This window comes from Ursus maritimus, unplaced genomic scaffold (genome assembly GCF_017311325.1).
Source record: "Ursus maritimus isolate PB19 unplaced genomic scaffold, ASM1731132v1 scaffold_11, whole genome shotgun sequence".
NCBI lineage: Eukaryota > Metazoa > Chordata > Mammalia > Carnivora > Ursidae > Ursus > Ursus maritimus.
Window position 1 is genome coordinate 71752198 of NW_024423453.1, and position 21155 is coordinate 71773352.

Genomic DNA, 21155 nt, shown 5'->3' on the forward strand with positions numbered 1-21155 from the left:
ACAGACGTAGTGAAGAGAAGGGCCATATGCACCCCAATGTTCATAGCAGCATTGTCCACAATAGCTAAATCGTGGAAGGAGCCGAGATGCCCTTCAACAGATGACTGGATTAAGAGGACGTGGTCCATATATACAATGGAATATTACTCAGCCATCAGAAAGAACGATTACCCAACATTTGCAGCAGCATGGATGGGACTGGAGGAGATTTTGCTAAGTGAAATAAGTCAAACAGAGAAAAACAATTATCATATGGTTTCACTCATTTATGGAACATAAGAAATAGCAGGAAGATAGTAGGAGAAGGAAGTGAAGAATGAAGGGGGGGGAAAACAGAAGGGGGAATGAACCATGGGAGACTATGGACTCTGGGAAACAAACTGAGGGTTTCAGAGGGGAGGGGGGTGGAGGATTGGGATAGACTGGTGATGGGTATTAAGGAGGACACATATTGCATGGTGCACTGGGTGTTATACGCAAGTAATGAATCATGGAACATTTCATCAAAAACTGGGAATGTACTGTATGGTGACTAATATAACAAAATAAATATTAGTTAAAAAAAAAAAGAGCTCTAGCCTTCTAGATTCCCTGACCCAGATCTCCCTTTGCTGGAGGAGTGGAGGATGGCATCTTAGTCATGACTTTCTCCAGCACACCACCAACCAGTGACACTGACTGGGAAGATGGATGGACCAGAGGCAACTGGGTTCTGGGATACATTGATTACTAGGAGAGCTGCTCAGAGAGAGGCTGGAGGGGCAGGGTGGCTGCTGCCATCAGTGCAGAGAGCTAGACTGATGGCGACATTTAAGGAGCAGCAGGTGCATCCGGGTGCTCAGGAAAACATGCTGAGCAGCAGGACACATGCATATGTGTGGGGTATAAATAATTTCTAATTAGTAACTTGATTTTGGAAGAAGTTTTTCAAGACAGGAATGCAGGAATAGGTATTATTTATTATGTTTGGAGGTTGGGAGGGAGCAGGAAGCTTGGAAATCATAGACCAACTCTGCCTCATGAACTGGAGACCCTAGAAAAGGATCCCAGAATCTTAGAAATCAGAAAAGGAATGTTGATAGGTCTCTGTGTCCAGTCTTCTGTCTCCAACTAGTTGATTGGCAAAGGGCTGAAGCCCAACAGAAATCAATACAGAAAAGTTTCATAAGTGGGTACTAATAGCTCAGCTGTCAAGGCCATTACTCATACTGGTAAGAGGAGTGAGTAACCCATTCCAGGAAGTTCTGTCCACTTGAGAGCTGGCCTTCACTCTGCTTTTACTTTCTCTCTATGCTTTTCTGCCTCTCAAAGTCAAAATGCTCCCTTGAAACTGCCTGGGTAAATCCTTACATGTCAGGTCCCAAACCAAATGTCCAGATGTGAAAAGCATAGGCATCAGCCCCTCCCAAACGATAAACTCCCCACAGTGAAAATTCTATCACTTACTACTAGGCAAATGACTGTGTGTTCTCTGGGGTATTTCCCTTGATTATTTTGAGATAAATTTTTATTTCGTAGGTTCATCTCTCCATCTAAACATCCATTCTCTCTTTCATTTATATATATATGAATGTATATACACATACACATACATGTTTATACATGCAAATATATAAAATATATGTAAACTTAGTGGAATATATGAAATACAAAAATACATATTTTTACACATATATATTATATAATACATATATTTTATACACACACGTATATATATTATAAAAATGTAGCTATAAGACTGATTTGTTTTTGTAGTATACTTAAAGTCATACCCAAGGATAAATGGCTTGATGTCTGCATAAGGCATATCACAAGGTAAATCACAAGGCCCTCTGGTCCCAAGAATAAGAACTAGATTTGAGGAGAGAGCGTGCCGGGTGCCTGGGTGATTTGGGTGGACATCACAGAGGGCAATGTGAATTGGGCTTTGAGGAATGGCAGAATCTGTCTATTTGGAGGGCCGGAGGAGGCATTCACTGGAGTATTCCATCTTTTGGGGAATGTCACCCTGTTCAAAAGCATTTGTCTTCCCTCCTTTCTCCTGTGGCACTGTCTCTGAAATGGGCATCCTTGGTTCCTTCCTTCTTGGGAAAGAGGACATTTATGCAGATGGGGAGCTGTGCCATGGAGATCCTTTCTCTTTTCATGGCTTCTCACATGGAAGCAGCACATCTGTGATTGTATTGGGCTACAGAGAGGGTCAGGAGGAACCAGGGTTAAATATGAGGGTCCTTAGTTGGGGTTCCATATGTCTGGCTTGCTTAGATGGTGCCTGCCAATTTTATGTCTGTTAGCCTGGTATTCTGTCCAAAGTAGCACTTCCTTTCCTTATCAAAAGAATCCCCATTTATATGGCACATTACATGGTCCCCCCCATCTACTGCAGAGAGCAGGAGGAAAAGGAAGATGAGTGATAGAGGTCTTTAACAGAAACTCTCCTGGAAAAGGATTTAGTCTTGGGGTCTAGCCGTGTTGGTCAATATCACCTTGGGCTAATATGTAGCAACAACTTCCTCATGAAAGACTGATTTAATAAGAACCTGGTTGACTGTCAGAGGCCCTCAAACCCATCCTCTTGTCCAGGTCAAGCTCACCCACCCCAAGCATGGGTCTGGAGGGTGCTGGGTATGCTCTGGCTGGAGATGCACTGGGCATGTAGTGTGCCAACAGAATTCACAATTGGGTTCTGACCAGGTTGAGGGAGACTCCACAGGGTTCCCAACCTAGCCACAAATAGCAGTAATGGCAAATTCTAACCTTGCACCTATGTTCCCCTCCGTCTCCTGGTGGGACACCTCAGGATCCAGATGGAAGGCAAAGAGATTTGACCAACAGCTCGATAGTCCGACTTCCCACTCTTTGGCCACTTGTTCTTAGAGGAGGTCACTTGATTCCTCCAGACTTCAGTTTCCTCCTTGTAAATAAAGTGAGATAATGCTACCACCCAGGCTACTTTTTCTAATTGTTTGTAATGTTTCTTAATTGCTTTCAGCAGTCAAAACCTTTCAGGGGCAAGGGCTTATCTTGCTGGGTTTCTCCTGGGAAGCTTGGCAAATCCTGCCCTGGCCTTGGGCAGATTGCTATTCATCTTCCTCCAGTCTCAGGTCTGCTGCACAGCCCCCACTGAGCAGGAAGGAAGGCATCCCAAAGGCCTAGGAGGTCCTCTCTTTAGAAGTCAGGCTGACAACAGGCAGATCAGTAAAAGCCCGAGGCCAACCTTTAGGTACTAATCTTAAAGCAGACTTGAGCAACATCACATTTTAAGTGACTTTACTTGCTTTCGTTTTTCGTTTTATGTTTTCAGCCAATATTTATTGTACATGTCTACATGCCAGACCCTGTATAAAAACTCGGCATGCAAGATCTCATTTCATCCTTCTGGCACCCCATCAGGCAAGGTGCTGTGATTATCCGTAGTTTGCAGATGCAGGGCCACACCCCTAATGAGTGGAGAAGTCAAGGTTCCAAACCAGTTCTATCTGCCCAGCAAGCTGGCCTGCCTATAGGGCCACAAGCATCATTGGGGGCATTCCTGGAGCATGGGGTTTCCTTCCTGGTTCTCCCAAAAACTTGCTGCTCTCTCAAGCCCTGTGTCTCGTTGTCACGGGGAATTTTTCCCTGAACGTTTCATGTGCAGGGCACATAGGGGGCCACCAGCAACACGAAGAAATGGATGATTCAGTCCCTGGTCCCAGGACCTATATCCAGCTTGGGAGACCAGGACTGTCAATAGTTTAAGGTAACGTACACTGCCATGCATGGGCCATTACTGTTCTGTGAGCCCCTTCATCCCCATCTACCTCTCAAATCTTTTTATCCGTCAGATGTGAGTGACCCAATGGCCACCTCTCCATGAGGCCATCTAAGATGTGTCCCCATGTCTAGCAGCAAGGTGAATTTTCTTTTGTATTATAGTCACTTATGTCCCCTTGTAGATTGAAAACCCTTATTAGGACAGAGATGTGTTTTATTTGTCTTTACACAGTGTCTTAAAATTTTAGCTATTTTGAATGTTTATTCTGTGCCAGGCAGTGGGCTGAGCACTTTACATGCCCTACCTCATCTAATTCTCACAATAACACTCAAATCTCCTTCCCACTGATGAGGAAGTGGAGGCACAGGGGCTAACACGTGTGGCTGGAGGTCACAGAGCTGGCACCGTCCGTGTGGCTTTGTAGCTCACTACTGCACACAGGGAGGCTGGCACAGATTGAACTGCTGGGGCAGCCGTCAGCACTTGAGGTGGAAGAACAAGGGCACACTGCCATCACCACTATCTCCACTGCCTCCCTCACCACAGGCCCTCAAAACGTCCAGCGAGTCACCACCAGCCACCTTGAGGTGGCTTGCCCAGAAGTGGGCTCACTGCTTATCCCAGCTCTGGGAAAAAGGATCTCATCAGTGAGGTGGCCCAAGACCAAAGAGCAGGGGCAGTTCTGAGATTGTAAGGTGCCCTAGGAAAAGGGACACCTGGAAGTGATCCAAGCTCGGGAAGACCGCTTCTGTCGCTGTGAAAATTCAGTCATCAGGTAAGGTTGAATCTTGACCTCTCACAACCTCTCGCACTGCAATTCTGCCCTTGCAGCCATTCAGAATTCAAAATTCCTGGCGTGACTTCCAACAGGTCTGGATCTCTGCCTTCTGGCATTTGCAGATGCTCCCCTTCCTCCCTCTTCACATCACTACAGCTGAGCTATTCTCCATTGCTTCCATCCTGCTTTTGCCCCTGTACCTGCGCTACTAGGGTGTTAAGAGTTACAAGAGGAGTAACTCCTCTTGGTAGCCTTTTGGATAGTGATGCACAGGGCAGGGATGTCTGCTGGGGTTTGAATGGCTGGGGGGAGGAGCACTGAGGCAGTCCCATCAGATAAGCCTCCCTGTGCTGAAGCCCAGCTCCTTCAGAGACCAGTCACATGGCTAACACTCATCCCGGCCCTCTGCACCTGTCTCCTGTCCTGCAGGTGAGGACACAGGGCAGGTTCTGACTTCCCAGGACTTTGCTGTGCAGACACCCAATGTCAGTTCTGTAGACAAGCGTTGCACCACAGACTAGCTTATCTCCAGCCACACTCCCTCCCTTGGGACTCATTCTCACCCCTACTGGAACTCTTGCCTCTACTCTGCATCTAGCCCTCCTGTCCTTCTGCCCTGCCTGCCTTTTATTTATACTTTTCCTCTCTTGCTCTCTCCCTGTCCTCTAAGCTTTAATTCCCATTTTTCTTATGGGTGGGGAAAAGGTTAAAGAAGGAGTGGGGCATGAATAAGGAGTGCTCCCTCACTTGGGAGTTCGGCTTCTCCCTCCCCGCCCCCAACATCCAGACTGGCACTGCGCCTCCCCTGTGCCTCCAGTGCTGTCTGCTCACCTGGGAGCCCGCACATTTCCTGCTGCAGCCTGATTAGATGGCGTGATGCAGCCCTGTACTGCTGAGCCACTTCTTAAATCAGATGATCACTTAGCACAATCACCTCATTATGAGAAGTTTAGCGCTATTGTAGCATTACGTACACTTTTCCAATTGATTTTGGGCAGAAAAGGATTCAATTGTTATGGGGTTCTACATGTCGAGCTTGCATGCACATTACATTTTTAGAAAATCAATGGCTGGCTTTGGAGGCATTTATTAGGCTGGAGCTCTAATTAGAAACCCACAGCATCATCAAAACTAAGGATGTACTGTATGGTGACTAACATAACATTATAAAACATTATTATAAAAAATAAATTAAATACATAAAATTAAAAAAATGAAAAAAGAAACCCACAGCTGGTTCAGCAAGGTGGACGGTTATCTAGGAAGAAGTGAAAGAGGAAGCAAGTTGGAGAAAGTACTAGAAGGGGATGCCCCCTCTGTTTTTACCCTGGAAGCCTAATACAGGGTTCGTAAGTTTGAAAGAGAACTTTGGAGGTGTTCACATGTCCCCGTTCTACAAGTAAGGCCAAAGATGCCCAACCCAGAGGTGCTCAATCCAGCCAGTGCTATTTCCTCAATATGCACTAAAGTTGACTCTTCCTGGATGGGTCTTTTGATTAATGTTACTAGGAATTCCCTGGCAGGGATCTGCCTGGTTACAGGGCTACTTGTAGGCCACAATTCAAATTTTTAGGACTGAAAACCAAGCCATACGTACCAGGGTCTTCCTTCTCAGTATTCATCCAGGCTGATGGGAGCCCAAGCTGGTGATTTTTCTGCCTGTTTCCTCATGGGCATCACCACTGGGCCAGCCCATACCCTGATGTTGGCAGCTGCCATTGACTTTCCTTTGTTCCATTTTCTTAATATTAGCTCCTGAGAAGTGTTTTCCATTGACTTTTACCTAGGGCTTCTGTTTTTTTCTTTGAAGGCTTCATCCTTCCTCCTGCCCCAACCTGCCTTCCTAAGGCCTCCTCAAACTCCTTCCCTTTGCCCTTTTTCCTCACTATTTACTTATTGCCCACTTCTGGGAAGTTAGGCATACAAACTACCCTAAATTTTACATAAATGGTGACCGAGGCAATCATCTGAATTAAGTGGGCAGGAGGTTGCCGGAAGACCACGAACCTGGTGAAAACAGCACACTGTCCTGCCAGAACAAAAGTTGCCTTCTCTTGCACGATCTTATAATTGAACCAAGCAGAACCTCCTGCCTGGCCTCAGATGGAACCTGTCTCTCTGGGCATCATTCTGCTAATGTAGCTCATGGGAGCCTACAAGGGGCTTCAGGAAGGAGGGGATGGAAAGAACAATAGAAAGCATCCATGCTACTGTAGGAAAAGAACTCCAGTGCATGTGACAGAATAGCAGCGTGAACCCATGAGTACAATTTGGTGGAAGAGGTGATAGAATATACGGGGTTCTGGGATTATAGAAGTGTGATGTCTTTTGGCCCCATTCTTTCAGAGATTAGGAGGGGGCAATATTCATAATGAAGGTAAATTGGGTTGAGTGGAGGGCATCCAAAAGTGGATCTCAAGGGATAGGTTATTGTTATGGGTTGTCCCCCCCAAAAGTTATATTGAAATCCTAACTTCTAGTACCTCAGAAAGTCACCTAATTTGGAAATGGAGTCCTTGCAGATGTAATTAGTTAAGATAAGGTCATAATGGTGTAGGATGGGCCCATAATCCAATGTGATTGGTGTTCATATAAGAAGAGGAGGCAGACACAGTGGAAATGCCATGTGAAGAAGAGACAGAGATTTCAGTGATGCATGTACAAGCCAAAGATGCCAGCAAACCACCAGATGACAGGAGGGAGGTATGGGGCAGATCCTCCCTCAGAGCCTCCAGAGAACCAACACTGTCCACACCTCAGTTTTAGGTTTTTCACTTCCAGAACTAAGAGAATAAATTTTAAACCACCAAGTTTGTGGCAGGCAATTCGTTATGGCAGCCCTAGGAAACTGATGCCGTTATCAAAGGGAAATTAGACCTTGTAATCAGTGTATGCATTTTCCACATTACTGGAGCCAGAAAAATGAGGTGATGCATGAGAGATTGAAGATGGTAGCCAACAAAAATGCTGGTTCTCATTCTGGTTCCAGTACATAATGACAATTCAGTCTCTGGTGACATCATCATCATCATCATCATCATAAATAACAACAACAACAACAACAACAACAACAACAGGGACTATTTTGAAAGCTAATGAAAGTACCAGAATAAGTTGGCCGTTTGGACTGCTTTTCCTTTTGTACTAGTAAAAATTTATCATTGATAAACTTTATCAAGAAAGTAAAGTCGTATCATTTACAATCAAAAGGTACCCTAAACATTTCCTGGATTTTTTAAAAAAGATTTTTATTTATTTATTTGGGGGGGTAGAAGGATAAGAAGACTCCCTGCTGAATGGGGAGCCCAGTGTGGGGCTAGATCCCAGGACCCTGAGATCATGACCTGAGCCGAAGTCAGACGCTTAACTGACTGAGCCACACAGACACATCTACATTCCTGTTTTAAAAAGATGATATCTACATTTTTAGAATTTTCATTGAAGATTGCTAGTAATGCTTTCCTGGAGATGACTATCATTCATTCTGAAGTAGTCTCTGTTTATTTATTTTTAATTTTACATTTTTATTGGTCCTTGAAGTTCACAGCCTGGGAAATGCTATGTAAGCTTTTAGCCGGGCATCTTCAAGTCTGTCCTCTACTTGAAATCTCTGAAACCCCCAGACCAGGGGTTCTCAAGCTGGAGTGACTGAACCCCTCAGGGGACATTTGGCAATATTGTAAGCACTTGGGGAGAAGGGTGCTATAGGCCTCAGTTGGTAGAGGTCAGGGGTGCTGCTCAACACCCTCCAATGTACAAGACAGCATCCCCCAAATGAAGAATTATCCAGCCCAAAATGTCAGTAGCGCTAAATTTGAGAAACCCTGCTCTACACCATTCTAACGTTTCTCCCTTATGATATTATTAGCATATTCTGTGTGCTTTGATTCTGGACATGCGTTATCAAGTTTTGTATTGTTTTCTAATTGTTTCCATGTTTAAATGGATGTGAGTTTCAATCCCAGCCCTTTTCTATTGTATAATTTTGGCCATGTCACTCAACTATTTTATGTTTCAACATTCCTATCTGTAAAATGACATAATAATAATATTTAACTTGAGGGTCGTTTTAATAATTCAAGTCAATTCACATCAATAATGCACTAATCGACATTTGCTTAGTGTTTGCCATGGGCTAAGGACCGTGCTAAATGCTTTAAGTGTGTTTTCTCTCTCTTTAGAACAACTCTATATAGTTAGTATAATGACTACCCTTTCATTTATGTACATTTGGTAAACTGTAGCCATTTCCATAATCACTGTTTCTTCCAGGTGGGTGCTCAGTGCTGGAGACACAAACGGTGGAAGGAGGACTGTCCTCTAGACTCTTGGCCATGGGCACCTGATTGAGCTGTCTTGGCCCTGGGTCGCCATCTAGTTGGCAGGGGATTAGTTCAGCACCATATCCATATGTCTCCTGCTCCTCCTCAAACCAGCATGCTGACCCAGGCATGTCTTTCTCATGGAGTAAGAGAACAAGTTTCATTGGGCATGTCCATTTAAAGCCTTTGCTTATTTCAGGACTGCTAACATCCCATTAACCAAAGCAAGAGGGAGCCCCCTGCAAAATGATATGGCAAAGGGTATGGATCAGGGAAGCATAAAACATTAGGGTCATTAATGCAATCTACCACAGGTTTGCAACTCAAATCCATTCAGTCAATCCCACTCTCGCTGCTCAGAAGGAAGCTGTGGGGCTTTTGTTCTGCCAGAGGATAAGTGTTGGGTTTGGAAGAAGTTCCCCTTCCCTTCTGTGCAGCATGAATTCTGGGATGTGGGATATTGAAGTTTCCTGTCCAGGGCCCTGCACTGTCTTGCAATGGGTTTCTGGCTGGGGCAGGCTAGCCCAATATTTCCCAAGAAGCCAAAGAAAGGCAGGGAAAATTCTCCCTCACTGTCAGCTAATCAAGCATTTAGAGAGAGAGAGAGAGAGAGAGAGAGAGAGATATTAAGCCAGGAGCAGGGGGAAGGGCCACTTTGAAAAGACTTTAGAAAGCCTTCTTCCCCATCTGTTCAGCTCGTGGGAAGGCTCTGTTTTCCGTACTTAAAGGATTTGTAAATTCATTACCAACAAGTAAAATGTACAAAGCACACACAGAGACATAGAGGTCTGATTCACCATCTGCTGGGGAGTTGCATCCATGCAAACAGAGTGGTGCTGTTGTTCCTGTCAGTGAGTGGGGTGGACGCCGGCCCACCCGGACCCAAGAGATGCTGCAGGGCAGGGTTCTTCCATCATAGTTTACTGCACATGGGGAAGGAGCTCTGTTTATGGGTCCTGAAACCTGCCACATTCCCTCTTTCTCCCACTGAAACCTCTTGAGCTGGAGAAAGCCTATAGTTTGCCATAAAATATAGGAGAACATCTTCTTAGCTTCTGCAGACTCTGAACAAAATTGGGTCAGAGTGCATTTCAGGCTGCTGGAGTTCCAGAACTCCCAGCCTCAATGGTTTTAGGTTGGCTGAATGTTGGTGGGAAGGGCCACTGTCATGGCTCTCTCTCCGGCTAAAGAGATCTGCTTCCAAAGCACTATTCTAACCTCTGTTCTTGCTGCTTTCAGAGAACTACATTCAGGGCTGGTCCTAGAAAAAAGTGTGAATGAGGGAAGTTTGTGCTTGACTCCCTGTGGTATTGGCCTTCTGGCACCCTGCTCCCTTGCGCTGCCTCTTAGCAACGACAGCTGTGCCCGCTTTACTGGGCTCCCTGAATCTGAGAACACCCCCAGACTTCACCACTGGGGAGAAAGGAGGAGCTCCATGCCAAAGGAGTGGTACCGTTGCTCCTTATGCCCTGCCTTTACACCCCAACGCAAACACCCCAAGGTCTGCCATGTCCATGATTCCACCAGCTGCACTCCATGCAGACAGAGGTTTCTGAATTGCTGCTTTGGGGTGTGAACACGTTCCTCCAGGACTAGGGCTCCCTCACTCTTGCCAGTCCTTCCAGAGAAGAGTTCTGACCCTAAAGTCCAGACTAGCAGCTAGTGCCCAGACACCACACCTGACATTGCCTGCCTGTCTCAATTTCCCTAATTGCCATGCTTCACCCCTGCCAATAAGAATGCCCTGTTAGCCTGGATGACCTTTCTGATGGCCCACCTAGACTCCTCATAACGTCTGTCTCCTCCTTAAGGCTCTTTGCTCAGCTCAACCATTTGGGCTCCTGTGTATTGACTGTGGACTGACTGGCCGCAGATGTCACAGATGTCTGTTCTACGGAGACAGTGCCATAGGTCTCCTCGGGGCCCACTGTCCTGCTGGCTGCTGGCTGCCTAGGCTTCTTCCTTGTTACGTGTTCCCCAGGTATGTCTCCTCATCTTCCTGCCAGAATGATTGGAATGCTCTGTGTCCTGACACATAAAAAAGATAGAGTCCAGGACTCCCTATAATGGCCCAGTCCAGCCACTTTCTAGCTGAGAGACAATTCATTCATTTCATTAGTTGTGGAGCACAGCACCAGGTATATTTTTAAGTGTTGGATAAGCAAGCTAGGCAGGACCCCTGCCATCAGGCAACATATGTTGCAATTGAGAGGAGAAAGATAATAAAATTTGAGTAAGAAAAGAAAACAGAGAATTATATAACAAAAATAGCCCTGGATAACTGAACAGTATGTCATTGATATAGGAGTAGGATTGAAGAACGGCTTGAAATAAAGAAGCTGGCTAAGTTCTCTAAGCAGGTGCTCTTGGCAGAGACCCGTATTATGAGAAGGACTTAGCAACCCAATGAACTGGGAAAAAAGTTCCAGGCAAGGCAACAGTGAGTGCAAAGGTCCTGAGGTGAGAATGATCTTAATGCATTCCCGGAACAGAAAGAGGGCCTGGGTTGGTGTAGCCCAGTGAATAGCACAGGCAGTGTTGCCCTGAGGGTGGAGAGATAGGCAGGGACTGGACGACTTGGGCATCGCGTTGTGGGAAGCACATTACAATGCAATGGTAAGCGTGTATAACATTTTAGGCAAGAGAGAAATATAATCTGATTTACATTTTAAAGGAACATGCTGGCTGCTGCAGGGATATCAGGGAAGTGATGCTGGTGACTTGGACTCCAGTGATAGCAGTGCAGATGGTGAGAGACGGGCTGTTTGGGGATATATTTCCAAGTAGAGACAACAGGACTCACTGATACATTGGATGTGAGCTAGAGAAAAGAAGCATCAAGGATAACCACAAAAATGTCCCCTAACTGCCATGAACTCTGGTGTCCTCACTGTAACTATAATATATAATTATTATATATTTGATGGGCATTAAACAATATAGAGCCAAATAATTGAATGTGTGCCTGGCTCTAATGATGAAGATCTTATTTCAGCAACAAAACAAACAAGTGAAAAATGTACCTCTAGTGCCCTGGCCTGCCCAGGGACAATAACTCGGTGTAGATTGTTAGACTCACTATGTATTCTTCCTCCCCCAGGCTAGGCCTCTGAACATGCAGTCCTGGAATGCCATTCTCCCTTCACCCATCTTCACCTGGCATGTCCTTATTCACCCTTCATGTCCCAGCTAGACTTGAATCGTCAAGCACTTCCTAAGACATGACTGGGTTCCCCTTCTCTGTTCCTGCTACTCAAATTGCTGGGTTGCTTGTCTACTTTTCTTCTTAGGTGATAGCTCTGAGGACTGGATATAACCCCCTCAAGGCCTAGGAATTTCTAGCTTATGGCAGAGACCCCAGTTTGTTGAATAGGTCAAGAAGCCTACCTCCCCCCCATATCCCACCCTCTTAGCTACCTTGCTCTTTTCCCTTAGAACTAAGCTGTTGTAGTCTTCTGCACTCCCCTAGTCCTCTCTGTCTGCCTAAATCCCAATCAAACTTCAAGACCAGTTCAAGAGCCCTCTGCTCCATTGAGATCCCAGGTCATGCTAGAACTACTCACTTTTCCTTACTACTCTGTGCAAAGAGTTGACAGAGCAGGCCTGATGCTGTTATCCTTAGGAAGCCTGCTTATAAGGTTAGTCCTTGGCTGGCATCTGGAAACATGGCTGGTGAATAGATCCCTGCTCTCATATAATACTTTCCCTAAGTGATAAGAGTGACTCACACTGCCTAGAACACATACTTTCCCTCTGGGAAGCTGGAGTTTTGGTATAAGCTAGGTACATGCATAAATATGTGCCTATGTGACCAGCCCTAATAATAATCTTGGGCACTGAGTCTTTAATGGACTTCCTTGGGCAGAAATATTGCACATGTATCGCTACATTTTTGTTGCTAGGTGAAGAGTGTGCTCTGCATGCTCAGTCTTGGGAAGGAGAAGGCATGGGGAAATCTGCACATGGATCCCTCCACATCCCACCTGTGTCTTTTCGCCTTCTGATCCAGCTGTGTGTCCTTATCACATCATTGAAATAAACATTAGCTATGAGTACAATTATATACTGAGACCTGTGAGTCCTCGTAATGAATGTCCAAGCATGTTCTTGGAGGCCACAGCACATGCTCGTTTGGAACCTTAGCATTATTGTATCATTATGTAACTGCTTTTTACTGTTATATAACTGATTTTTATATGTAAGCTTTTGCATTCCTTCCCACAAGATCCTGAAAGACAGAAATATGCCTATATGTACTTATATCCCATGCAACTCATTGCACAGAATACCCAGCAGGAACCCAAGAAATACCTGTTGAGAGAATGAATGAATAAACGAAAGAAACATCAAGGTTACTGGTGATTGGAGCAGTGGCCTCATGGCAGACTGTGGGCAGGTAGCTGAGATGCTCTAATGCTATTAGTGGTGTCCTAACTCCTGGGGCAAAAGGAAGCTGAATTGATTAGGCTTTAGTAGGGTTTCCAAGTAATTCCTGGTATCAGAAGGCAGCCAAGGAAGGCTCTGCTAAAACACCCAAGAGATAGAGACTGCTGTGCACAATTGCAAGACGAAACAGCTATGATAGACACAGAGCTGTTTGCATACTGTGTATCTGGATCCCAGGGGCTCTCCGCCTCAGCATTGTATCCTGTACCAGAGTGCTGTTTGTTTACATATTTATACCACCAGAATTGTAGGGGGGTGATCATATATGTACACAGAGATACTTCTCTGCATTTACTTGCAAAATTACATGAGCGCGCTAATGCTTACATGTGCATGAACACACGTTTCACGTATGCCTGTGCGTATGTGTGAAATCTGAGTTTGCATAGGCTTGCAAGCATAATTACATGAGTTCATGCATTTGGAGTGTGCGGGCGTGTGTATTTGTTGTACCCATGCACACCAAAGTGAGCCTATGCACGCACATGCACATGCATACTGATCTTTTCTTATCTGCTCTGCGCTGAGCACAGACAGCTGCTTTAATAACACCTACAGCTGAGCAAGTACACTAACTGCTGTGGCCCCACCGTGCTATCAGGATTGCTTCAGCCCTTTCAGGATTACCAGTGCTCAGAGCAGTTTAAATATATCTCTACTCCTAATCCCTAAACAAAGATGCAATGATTTCTACTAAATATGTTGGATTATTTATTAAGATAAAGTCAAGGATATGAGAAGCCACGTCTGGTGGAACACTGATTGCTATTCAAAATGGGAGATCATGAAACCAGATGCACCTCCATTCCAGGGGGGAGGGAGGAGGTTAAAGGAAAAGGAAAGTCAGCAAATGATTAAAACAGCCTGTTTCCTAGAGGCAGAGCAGTCACAGTCATGGGTGACAGCAGCTTATGCAAATACACCAATGTAGGGTGAGAGGGGAACCACCGGAGGTCCTCACCAGCACTGGGATAAAACTGGGCTATTCTGCAGGGATCATGGACCAAGAACCAGGCCTTGAGTAAGAATCCTCTGTAAGAGTGCTAGGAGAGTTAAGCAACTCATACTTTCAAGGAATTCCAGTGCAGTGATAGGACAGGAGAATGAGGAGAGTCACCACTAGCCCAGAGGAAATTTAGGAGCAAATTTGGAGGATGCTCCCCATTCTCCAGGTGCAGGCAGCCATGTACCAGGAAGCATAGCTTAATAAGTAGATTTATGAGAATTTCAGCCCACAAGTACCCGTGTATAGTGAGCCTACATGAGCAGATATCACACTCTGAAAACGGAAAAGGCTAGAGGGGTGAATGTGGGTGAAGCACTGCGTGCCCCAAGGAGCAAGTAGGCCAAATGCAAGAAGCTCAAAGAGACTGTTTCTCCCATCGGGTCCACCACCACTGGTGCCACGGTATTTTTTTGTCTTCTATCCCTATTCCCCTAGCCCTCCTGCTGCTCTCAACGGGGAGTTTTTGGTACGTAGAAATTGCTCAGACTTGGAATCTGAAGAGAGTTATACTCATTAACAGCTACAGTTTTCTGTGTAAGCTTGGATGGGTAACTTAACTTCATGCTTCATTCTCTTCAGTAAAATGGGAATGATGATTTTTTGTTGTGAAGTCCAAATGAGATAGCAATTATTCAGCAAGCCCATGCATGTACCTGTGCTAGATGCCATGGAGAAAATGAGAAGTTACAGTCTGACTTGAATGAACATATCCTTCATGAACTCATTGATATGGTTGGATTTGAATTTGTCATCATTCCATTGTTTTTTTTTTAATTATTTACCCCATCTGTTCTTTTATATTTTCTTTTGTATTTACTAATTTTTATTATTCCATTTCATCTCCTTTGTTGACTTATTAGCTATAATTCTTTGTTGTATCATTTTAATGGTTACTTTAGGGTTTACAAGATACTTTAACTTATCATAGTCCACCTCCAAAGGATATTGTATCACTTCATGGAAAGCATAAGAACCTTATAATATTATATGTCCATTTCTCCTTTTTTCTATAGTTATCATATATTTTAACTTCTACACATGTTATATACACCGCACTACATTATTAATATGTTTTCTTTAAACAAGGAATTATCTTTTAAAGTGATTTAAATAAAAAGAAAAAAAATTGTGTATGCATATACGTACACAGTTGCCATTTTCAGTACTCTTCACTGCTTGATATTAATATGTATTTCTATTTAGCATATTTTTCTTTTTACATTTCTTGTAGTGGCAGTCTGCTGGTACAGAATTCTTTTAGACTTTGTACATATGAAGACGTCTTTAATTTTTGAAAGGCATTTTTGCTTGGTATAGAATGCTAGGTAGGTGGTTTTGTTCTTTTGGTACTTAAAAGCTGTTGGTTCAATGTCTTCTTGATTACATTGTTTCTGATGGGAAATTTGGTGTTATCCTTATCTTTATTCCTCTGTACATAATGTGTCTTTTTTTCTGACTATTTTAAGATAATATCTTTATCACTCATTTTGGGAAGTTATGATAATGCTTTATTTGACAAAAATCCAACATATATTTCTGATAAAATCTTTCAGCAAACTAAGAATAAGAGTGTACTTCTTCAACCTGATAATTGGAAACTACAAAATACTGCATTTTGCATTGTACTTAGTACTTTTCTTCAAAGCTCAGGAAAGTCTACTCTCACCACTTCTATTTGACATTTTAATAGAAGTGCTAGCCAGTGCAATAAGGCAAGAAAAAGAATTGGAAAGGAAGAAAGGAAGAAGTAAAACTGTCTTTATATGCAGACATGAGTGTTTTTGTCAAAATGAATGTCAAAGTAGAAAATTCTATAGAATTATATATGTGTATATATATGTAATGTATATATAATATTAATATAATTATATATATATATACACACACTAGAATTTGATTTAGCTTATTGCAGGATATAAGACCTATGTACACAAGTCAATTATATTTCTATATATTAGCAAGTAAAGATTAAAAATTGAAATATAATGCTAAGTGAAATAAGTCAAGCAGAGAAAGACAATTATCATATGATTTCTTTCATCTATGGAACATAAGAACTAGGAAGATCGGTAGGGGAAGAAAGGGATAAAGAAGGGAGGGGGTAATTAAGAAGGGGAATGAAGCATGAGAGACTATGGACTCTGAGAAACAAACTGAGGGCTTCAGAGGGGAGGGGGATGGGGGAATGGGATAGGCTGGTGATGGGTAGTAAGGAGGGCACATACTGCATGGTGCACTGGGTGTTATATGCAACTAATGAATCATCGAACTTTACATCAGAAACCAGGGATGTACTGTATGGTGACTAACATAATATAATTTAAAAAATTAAAAAAAAAAGAAGTTGAAATATAAAAAAAATAGCTCTTACACCATCAAGGACATAAAACACTTGACAAAAGATTTCACATACATTGGAAACAAAAATATTGCTGAGAGAAGTTAATTAAGTTCTAAACAAATGAGACATACCATGTTTACAAGTTGAAAGGTCAATATGGTTAAGATGCCACCTCTCCCCCAGGTTTTAGGTAAACATTGGAAAACCAATTCTAAAACTCGCATGAAAATGCAAAGTATCTAGAATAGCCAAAACTACTTTGAAGAAGTTGAGGAAATAACACTGCAACTTCAAGTCTTACTATAAATCTACAGTAATTGACATAGTCTGGTTTACATGTAAAGATAGGCTAATGGTTCTATTTTATAGAATAGAGAACCCAGAAATAGACCCACACAAATATGGACCACTGATTTTTCACAAAGGTGCAAAGGAAATTTTGTATAAAAAGGATAGTCTTCTCAATAAATAGTACTAGAACAGTTGAACATCCATATGCAAGAAAACAAACTTGGCATACTTGATAAAGGGTTAATATCCAAAATATTTAAAAAACTTATATAACTCAGCACCAAAACAAACACACAAACAAACAAACAATCTGATTTAAAAAAATGAGCAGAGGCTCTGAATAACGTTTTTTCAAAGAAGACATACAGGTGGCCAACAGACACATGAAAAAATGCTCAACATCACTAATATTCAGGGAAATGCAAATCAAAACCACAATGAGATATCACGTTACGCTTGCCAGAATGGCTAGAATAAAAAAGATAAGATGTAACAAGTGTTGGGGAAGATGTGGAGAAAAAGGAACCCTTGTGCACTGTTGATGAGAATGTAAATTGGTGCAGCCATTGTGGAAAATAGTATAGAGTTTTTTCAAAAAATTAAAAATACATAAAATCCAGTAATTCCACTACTGGGAATTTACCAAAAGAAAACAAAAACACTAATTCAAAAAGATATATGCACCCTCATGTTTATTGCTGCATTATATACAATAGCCAAAATACAGAAGCAACCTAAATACCCATTGATAGATGAATGGATGAAGAAGATGTGGTATACATCAGAAATGGAATATTACTCATCCTTAAGAATGAGATCTTGCATTTGTGACAACATGGATGGACCTAGAGGATATTATGCTAAGTAAAGTAAAATCAGACAAAGACAAATGCCACATGATTTCACTTATATGTAGAACTAAAAAAAACAAAACAAATGAACAAACAAAAGCAGAAAAAGACTATAAATACAGAGTACAAACTGATGGTTGTAGAGGGGAAGGGGTGGAGGATGGGCAAAATGGGTGAAGGGGAGTGAGAGGAACAAGTTTCCATTTATGGAATGAATAAGTCACGGGAATGAAAGACACAGCATAGGTAATATAGTCAGTGATATTGTAACATTGTGTGTTTAAAAAAGAAAAAAAAAAGAAAAGAGACTTTGATCCACATCTCTCACCACATGAATAAATTAACTCAAAGTTGATTATAGGTCTTAATGTAAAACCTAGGACTGTTAAACTTCTAGAAGAAAACCTAGGGAAGATCTTTGTGACTTAGGGTTAAGTAAAGACTTCTTAGGTATGATACTAAAAACTTGTTCCATAAAAGAGCAAATTGATAAGTTGGACTTCATCAAAGTGAAAAATCGCTGTTCTTTGCAAGACTCTGTTAAAATAAGGAAAAGACAAGCTGCACACCAGAAGAGTATATTTGCTAAGTATGTATTTGGTAAAGGATTTGTATTAGGAATATATGTCGTAGTTTCCAAACTCAGGAGTAAAAGAACAGCCAAATTAAAAAACAAAATGGGCAAGGATTTGAACAAGCTCCTTACCAGAGATAAACAAAAGGCAAATGAAGTAACTGAAAAGTTGTTAAACAATAGCAATCATTAGGGAAATGCAAATTAAAAGCACAATAAAAAGGCACCACATACCTGTTCAAATAACTAAAATAAAAAATAATAATCTTACTAAGTATTGAAGAGGTTATAGAGAAACTAGAGCTCTCATAAATTGCTGTTGAGAATATAAAATGGTACAACTACTTTGGAAAATATTTGAAATGCTTTTTTAAAAAAATTAAACATCAAAAACGAATGATGTACTCTATGTTGGCTAATTGAACATAATAAAATAAAAAAAATGTGCACACCAATGTTCATAGCAACATTGTCCACAATAGCTAAATTGTGGAAGGAGCTGAGATGCCCTTCAACAGACGAATGGATAAAGAAGATGTGGCCCATATATACAATGGAATATTACTCAGCCATCAGAAAGAACGATTACCCAACATTTGCAGCAACGTGGACGGGACTGGAGAAGATAATGCTAAGTGAAATAAGTCAAACAGAGAAAAACAATTATCATATGGTTTCACTCATTTGTGGAACATAAGGAATAGCAGAGAGATCGGTAGGAGAAGAAAGGGAAGAACGGAAGGGGTAAACAGAAGGGGGAATGAACCATGAGAGACTATGGACTCTGGGAAACAAACTGAAGGTTTCAGAGGGGAGGGGGATGGGGGATGGGTTAGGCTGGTGATGGGTATTAAGGAGGGCACGTATTGCATGGAGCACTGGTGTTACACTCAAACAATGAGGCATGGAACACTACATCAAAAACTAATGATGTACTATATAGTGACTAACATAACATAATAAACAATTTTAAAAAAACACATGTAGATGGAAGATATTATGAACTATGAAATATGAATTTATTATTAAAAAAATTAAAAATACACATGCCATATACCTAGCCATTTCATTTGTGTATTTACCCATAAGAAAATAAAGCATAAGTCCATACAAGATTTATACATAAGTGTTTATAGCAATTCTATTTGTAATACCCCCAAAATAGCAAATATCTAAATGCCCATCAACTGTTGAAGGGATAATTCAATTGCAGTGTAATCCATACAGTAGGATACTACTGGGCTATAGAAAGGAGTGAATTATTGACACAACATCAACATGGATGAATCTGAAAATAATTATGCTGAGTGAAAAAACAGAGCAAGAGAGAGTATATATTATATGATCCCGTCTGTATAAAATCATAGAATATACAACCTAACCTATAATGATGGATCATAGGCTCCTTGGGAATAGTGGGGGTAGTGGTGGTGATGTGAGGAGAGCAGGAAGGAGGAAAATTTGGTGGGGGGAGGAGCAGTATTTGTGTCCATTATCTTGATTATGGTGATAGTTTCATGAATGCAGTATGCCAAAACTTATCAAATGGTTCACTTAAATATCTGTAGTTTATTGTATGTCTGTTATACCTCAATAAGGTTTTTGAAGAAACTAAAAATAAAGTAATAGAAAAAATAATAAAGTAATAGATAAGTTGTGATTAATTAATTAATTAGTTAGACAGGATGCTAATTATCTGGACATCTAGATAGGTACTGTGTTCAGGGAAATCCATACTTGTTGATTCATACCATATGATGTTTATATAATTCTTATTAAATAAGTAAAAATAATCTGATCCTAAAAAGTTCATTGATCTATCCCTAGAGTGGACGCATTTCTTTTCCATAAATTAGACACCTTGTTGGGGGAAAAGCCAATCAGATAGTCTTAAAGTGAGATTCCAGGAAAAAGGGAGACACAGATGATCATTATCAATCTAAGGTACATTTGGCAAGTTGGAAAGACTTGAGAAGTATGATGAATATTACTTTTTGAAAAGGCATCAAATACCTGTTATAAATACTCCTCTGCATTGAATGTGGGCTGAACCCTGTCTTGCTCTGTCTGAGTGGCCCTTTATCTACAGAGTAGCATGTGTAATGAAGGGTTATGTAGCTTCCCTGGAAGAGCATCATTACACTTACAGGAAGTGCAGGCTCTTTCTGTTCTCAGGGAAAACCACACAACTAGAAAAACATGACTGAGGAATAAGGCTCCATCAGTAGAGAGCAGTACCCTAAAATGGCACAAGGCAATTAATGCCAACAGAGGACTTCCATGGTCCTCCATCCTTGGACATCAGAAGGTAGTTGCCAGCCATTGATCACTGTTTCCTTTTTAGCAAACTTTATAATGGGAAGACCTGGACTACAGAGTAAAGAAGAGCCCATGTTCCAGTGCTGTGGGTTTAGGTGTGTTTTCAAATCAAGCAGAGGGAATCCCAAGCATGGGAGATATCCTGTACCTCCTACCTGGGGGTTTTTATCACACCATTTGCCCACTTCCCTGGTCCTTCCAGGGTCTCCAAGATTGCCTCTGGTCACCACCACATCTTGCTTCTCAGTTTCTAACCAATCCAGCCTGATCATGGGTAATTCCTCTTTATGTGGTTCATCCTGTACAATTTTGGGGATTTTAACAAGTAACTTCATTTAGAGATGCACAGAAAAATAAAATAATCCAAAGATAGGAAAGATGCAACACAAAGAAATGATAAAATAATAGATCAGGGAGCTTTATCTTATTGTAATCAGGTCATACTGGCTACCATAGTGTTATGGGCATCCAGG